At 39.0% G+C, this 6,954-nt stretch overlaps 1 long non-coding RNA gene across 1 annotated transcript; it reads left to right on the forward strand.

The window, feature by feature from the left end:
* The first annotated feature begins 392 nt into the window (after positions 1 to 392).
* On the forward strand, positions 393 to 3,254 carry LOC140641011 (uncharacterized). Its single transcript, XR_012037582.1, has 2 exons — positions 393 to 474; positions 3,087 to 3,254. It is a non-coding gene; the product is annotated as an uncharacterized lncRNA (long non-coding RNA).
* Positions 3,255 to 6,954: the final 3,700 nt, after the last annotated feature.

Genomic DNA, 6,954 nt, shown 5'->3' on the forward strand with positions numbered 1-6,954 from the left:
ATGTGAGACAAGATTAGAAGGAAAATTGTAGCTAGATCCCAAAAGCCTAAGAGTACAATGGGAACATCTATGCTTTTGAGGAAGGGGTCTGTTTCCACAGTGTAGATGATTTGAAGTACATATGGTGGCGTTTCATTTCAGAGGATCTATCACATTCATCTTGATTAGAATGAAGAGCTTCTCGAGTCTCCATAACCATATTTCTCACATACCATGTTGTTTTCCCATTAATTTGGCAAGGACACATGGGTCCCATCTCTAAGCCACATCATATACCAGGGCCTAGGGATTCCTATATGAATGGGACATATTTTGTACATCAAGGCTAAGGGAGAGAAAGAGAAGGAAGTTGATGGTGTCAGCTTTGAATTATATAATAGAGCATCTACATTCTAAATTCTATAATAGATGTCTTCCATGGGGTGTGGAGGCAAGGGAAGAACATAGAAGAATAAAAATAAAGCCAATTTAGAGGTAGGTGAGGGTAGTGAACAAACACTTCCAAGAGTAGGCGATATGCCTGAGCCAAGGACTAGAGAAGTGTAGGTGTTAACCAGGTGAATGATGGGCTGGAAGAAGTACCAAAGGCCACATTTGTGAAGAGACAGGAAACATGAAAGCTTAATGTATTCAGGAAAGCATAAGTTGCCCAGATTGGCTGGAAGATAGCATGTCTGCATGTGGGAGTTACAAGAGGTGTGGCTAGAAAGGTAAATAGGGGCCATATCAAGAAAGCCTTGTATGTCTTATTAATAAACGTAGACTTTTATTTTAGGGTAGTTCTGAGGAGGTGATATGGTCTCTGAGGTTTTGGGTGCATCTTTCTATATCTGGTCTGTAGCCGACAACCCTCGGTTACTGCTATTCATATGAGAAGTGTAGCTCGTGGAAGGTGGATCATGGCTCAGGAGTTACAGAGGAATAGCAAACTTAAAACTGCCTGGCAAAAATTTACTGAGGTTGTCATGCAGAGGAATGTACAATGTACAGGGTAAAATGAACACAGATGGAAACACAGATCACTCACCAACACAAGACTTAGTTCACAGAACTTGGAGTTGTGTGTCTCAGGAAAGTGGGGGCTCAGGAAGACAGGCTGAAACCCAAGTTTGCCTAAAGTGATTCTGAGTTGTTCATGCTCTTCCGCACGAGGAGAATTAGGGAGATCAAGTTACCCTGTTAAATACTGGTGTTCTGAGACGCAAATATAATGGGTTTATTATCTAAAGCTTAGTGTTGTCCAAACATTCCAATTTGGCATGTTGTTGCTGCAGTGGAAACTTTGCCATTAGGAGGTGGGGTTTTTTGTTTGTTTGTTTTTTTCTGTTGTTGTTTCTACCCACTCCTTTTCCCCCTGCCTAGCAACTCCTTGGCTGCCAGAGCATTACCTGTTGCCCTTAAGGGCAGGGGCCTAGTAGATCTGATACTGACTTTTAGTGGTATAATTTAAGTGTACATATGTTTTGAATGAATGCACGTGTGTGTGGATGGATGGATAGATAGATAGATAGATAGATAGATAGATAGATAGATAGACAGTTTTGCATGGTACCCCTGGAGTGAAAAACAATTACAATTGTCTCATTTCAAATATGTATAAGTGTAGTCCAGTAAAAAAAATTACTTGAGTGTCACAGTGTTAGCTTATTTTGTTAACTTTCTATTTTATTATTCCATCTTTTTTTTTCTTAAAGATTTTATCTATCTGAGAGACAGAGAGAGAGGGAGAGAGAGAGAGACCACAAGCAGAAGTGGGGAGCAGAGGGAGAGGGAGAAGCAGACTCCCCACTAAGCAGAGAACCCAACGCTGGGCTACATCCCAGGATCCCAGGATCATGACCTGAGCTGAAGGCAGATGCTTAACCAATTGAGCTACCCAGGCACTCATTATTCCATCCTTTTAACCATAATTCATATGGGTACCTAAAATAGATTATATCCCGGACATCAAAATTTAAAATTTCTACAATATCAGATTTGTTTTGGAATGAAATAGAACTATTATTATCTTTAATGGAGAAGTAAGAAATAGAGTTCTTATAATCTTGTGATCTTCCCTTTGTTTCAATTTCCCAATTTAATTTTAACTAGATGCTGTCTTACGTTCCCTTCATTGTGCCTTTTCTTTCAAGATGCTTAAAGTAAGCCTCCGTATTAGGTGGTGATATAATGAAATTGTCTAGTGTCCCCTCTGCTAATACTAACAACAATGCTTTTTTGTGACAACTGTCCCTGAAAGTATTTTCCTCTTTTGTGGAGTGGGCCAAACCTATTCTTACCATGATATGAAGCATTGGTCTGATCATACTATCAATTTTGGTGACTCAGTCCTGTCCTTAAGATGGACATTGCCAGAGTCTGACAAAAAGCCATTCACCTTTTTCTAATCTGAGTCATGAATCTTTCACTTCATACCACCTCACAACTTTCCAACCCTAGAGTGAATTTCCTGGATTCTTTCTCCTTGTACCAGGCCCCAAGGCCTAAACTCTGTATACTTTATCAAGTGTTGATCTCTGATTTACTTCTTCAACGGCACTCTACATTATTCCAAGCAATAAGTCAGATAATATACATAAGGAATTTAGCACAAGCTAAGCAATCAATACATAGAAAAATAAAATTTGCTTTCTTAATAGTATATGCCACCAGCCTTAGGATGGGGTTTAATGAAATATAGATCCATTTAAAACCCTAGCTAAGATCATTTATGGCTAGAATTCCCTTTAAGTGGGTTCCCAATTGGCTATTTTTTTTTTTTTTTTAACCTCCATCCATCTTCCTCCACCTACTCACCACTCTCACTGGATCACTATAATGCAAAAGCTAGCTAATTTCTTCCCAGTGAGAGTGTTCACCAAGACCCCAAGAATTCAGGTTCTATTATTTACTAGCTTTGTGACTCTAGACAGGTTGCTTCTCTGTGTCTTTGTTTACTCCTTTGCAAAGTGAGGACAGTAATAGTGCTTGTCTCATAAGGTTGCTGCAAGGATTAATTGGGTTAAGATATGCAAAGCTAACAAACTGGCCCAAGGAATCACTGTATGAGGGTATATTACTGCTAGTGTGATTCTCCCTTCTTTTAGGTCAGAACTCATCGGAAGCTCCCAGGAAAGGAAAGTCACAGAATGGCTTTCATGAAAGGTCTGTAGAGCTGCGCATCTATCCACAATATGGCCAACTTTATGCTACTATGGAAAGAAGAGTTTATTTTTTTGTTGTAGTCTTCAAATAAAATGGGATTTTTGACCTTATCTTTGAGAAACAAAATGTTCATTAAAGCATTGGATTTCCCCTTCCCCCTGACGAAGGCATAATCAGCACCCGACAGTGAATTTGAATGTCCACTTTTAGATAAAGTTGAAAAGTAATTCATTTATCATTAAAGTGGAATATACACTGCCAAAATAATTGAAGAACAGTTTCAGCCAGGGTCCCTAATGACATGTGAAATGCATGTGAAATGTGGTAAATTTTCATTAAATGCAGCCAACTCTCAAATAGGATTTGTCATGGTAACAATAAACTGCATTACTCTTATATAAATGTTAAAGATTAGAATATATTACGTTATAATCCCAATACAATAATTATATGTTTTATATTCATATGATTACCCTCATTACCTTCATCTGATAGCGAAGAAAGGTCTTCTATCCCGTGTTGCACCTGGGACTCTCATTTGCACTTAAATAATTCCTCAATACACGTGATACAAGCAACCTTGATCAATATCAGAACAGTTTCTAAGATTCTGAGATCTGCATTTCAATCGACAGGAAGCTTTCACAATAGAATGAACAGTGGACTTTGCTGCTGTTTCATCTCTGTCTGTCTCTGTCTCTGTCTCTCCCACAGAGACATACACACACTCTCTTTCCCTTCTTTCGTATTCAACATCAGTTGTGCCTTGAAACCTACACCTGAATAGGATGTGAAAGAATCTGGACGAGCCTAAGGTCCCCCTGCATCAAGTTGCACATTTCAATTTTAGTAAAGTCACAAGGTCCATATAAACTTTCATAAATTAAATGAATTGTAGGTATCAAACAACCTCTAAATATTTTAAGATACATTATTTCAAGGACCTAAAGACTGTTTTGTCAGTATGTACACAAAGGGATCTAATTTTAAGCTCTGTGAGAAAATTCACAGAGATGTAATCTCACATGTGAGATAATGTTATCATACTCCAAGGCTAGTGGAACTGGAGACCCTCTTCACAGTGAAAATTGCACTCAATTCATCTTTAAAACTCATTTCTGATTTCCTTGCAGTGACAATTCTTTACTTTTGACAATGCTGATGATAAGAAATCACATGAGAATAGCATATAAAGCCTATAATAGAAATGTAATGCATTTCTTAATGCATCTTAAAAAAAAGACCGTTTTTCTCTATTGCAAGGTACAGAGAAATCCATAGATTTCTATTATGGGCTGAATTGTGTACTCCTCTCACTCCCAAATTCCTACATTAAAGACCTACCCTCAATATGACTGTATTTATAGGGAGACAGGTAAGGTTAAATGAAGTCATAAGGTGGGGCCCTAATCTGATAACTGGTGTCCTTATTAGAAGAGAAGAAACACCAGGGATGTCTCCCTTTCTCTCTCTCTGCACGCAAAGAGAAGAGGCCATGTGAGGACACAGTGAGAAGGTGGCCATCTGTAAGCCATGAAGAGAGACCCCACCAGAAACAAGCCTAATGACACCTTAATCTGGATTCTAAGCCTCCAGAATTGTGAGAAAATAAATTTCTGTTGTGTAAGCCACCCACTTTGTGGTATTTTATGATGGTAGCCTGCACAGACTAATACCATCTTATCCATGAATCATTTTACAATGATTAATTATATTATTGGGAATTAGACCATGTGCCAAGTGCTGGGATACAGAGGCAAGTGAGACATGGTCCCTTTTATTGGATGGGACCCTAAATTCATCTTACTTTTGGTGAGAGAACAGACCCATAGAGAGGACTATTAATCTCAGGGTCCCAGAACTAGTCATCGCAAGGCTGGGTACAAATGCAATTCTCCTGATTAACTTCAGCCTGACATTGAGGCCTGTGCTCTTTTCATGGAAGTGAATGGTAACTTCCATTAGGACAGGGAGGTATTAAAAATGCATTTTGGAAAATTAAAAAATCCCCTATAGAAACACTCATTTGAATCACAGACTGTTTCTTTCAATTTCCTATTTCCAGTTCTAGGCCTCAGGCCTCCCACATGAACTCAGAGCCTGATAATGTCTTTGGGTCTTCAAGCCAATTAGAGAGACTTGTTCTTCTCCACTAACTATTGCTAAGCAACAAGGTGTGCTGTCTCGTAGGGACAGAGTTGTAACCTTTAATTTCCTGTCAGCCGGGAAATTTTCCTAGAATTTTCTGGAGGTAAAAGGCTCACACAGGAAGAAAAGGATAGAATTCAGCTGGAAACCACCCAAATTTCCTCATTTTTAGCTTCATCTCAGACAAACCTCAGTCAAGGAGACCCAGACTGCAAAGCTATGCTGTAATTTTAGTTTGTTTGCCAAAACAGATAATGATGAGGAAGAAGAGTTTTAAATGAAAAAAGATAGCTTGGAGGGTTTTTTGTTTTTTTTTTTTAAACTTACAGAAATGGGATTATGTTAGTGTATAATTTATATAAGGCTGTTAAATCAAAGCAAGTAAAAGGATATGGGAAGGTAACAAAGAAAACGGGCTTTAATTCTTGGTGTTTTCTTTAGGTAATTGAAAAAACATCTGCCACATCATAATTTATAGGGTTTTTTTTTTCTTTTTTTTTAGATTTTATTTATTTATTCATAAGAGACACTGAGAGAGGCAGAGAGATAGGCAGAGGGAGAAGCAGGCTCCTCGTGGGGAGCCCGATGCGGACTCAGTCCCAGGCCCCTGGGATCATGCCCTGAGCCAAAGGCGGACACTCAACCACTGAGCCACTCAGGTGCCCCCATAATTTTGTCTTTAAATTCTGGGAGAATGGGGTCAGGCCAGGAGGGAAGCGCAGGTATTATACATTGAACCTGACCTAAAATGTTTACGGCACTGCAGTGGATTTAAGAAGAGATTATAATGTCAGATCTTCTGATTGTTTTGTTTTGTTAAGAGTAGAGAGTTGCATTAGATGATCCTCACATGGCTCTGTGAATTGCTTACTGTGACATTCACTTGCTAGTGTTACTCATGTTCTCCTTCACATGCCCCAGCCTCCTTTGCACTTGGCTGGACCATGTGACTCATTTCACCAATGAAATATGAGTGGAAACAACGTGATTCCTTTCAGGGGAAGTGGTTAAGTGTCAAGTGTGCTTCCCCTCAGCCCATCATTTCTGTAGTTGGAAGAGGAGGCTTTCTATTGGCAGAAACATAGAATGGAAAGGGACTGGATCCCTGAATCACTGATTGGGGGACAGCCATCTAGGAGAGCCACCAAGGCCTCATCAGACACTAAGTAAGAAATAAACTGTTCTAAAAATAAAGTTTTTAAAAAGGTCACTAAAACTGGTGGATTTTTATAGTATCTAATGATGAGTACAGGTCGATGAAATGTACCCTCTTCATTTTCTTGCATCTACAGCTCTGAGCTTTTTCAGATGTCACCCTTTTTACATCATAAGCTTAAGGAGGGTGATCCTATCTCTCACTCTAGAAAAAAAGTCCTTATTGGTCTTTTTTTTTTTTTTTCTTTTTTGGTCCATTCCCTTTGCCAGTGTGATTGGTTTGGGGTGGGCATGGGACCAGATTGTGAAGCTTTTGGGCCTGTGAAAAGGTTTTCTTGTTCCTCAGAAGGAGAAATAGATTGAGATTTTTCCTTTCTGATGAGAGATGAGGGGTAATGCAACAAAGCAACCTAAGGTGATTTGCTGACTAACTTCAGGTCATTTTCATCATCTAGCTGAAATGTCTAAATACTAAATAGAATTGATTAGGGGCTCAGAACTGAGGAA

This window comes from Canis lupus, chromosome 10 (assembly GCF_048164855.1).
Source record: "Canis lupus baileyi chromosome 10, mCanLup2.hap1, whole genome shotgun sequence".
Classification (NCBI taxonomy): domain Eukaryota; kingdom Metazoa; phylum Chordata; class Mammalia; order Carnivora; family Canidae; genus Canis; species Canis lupus.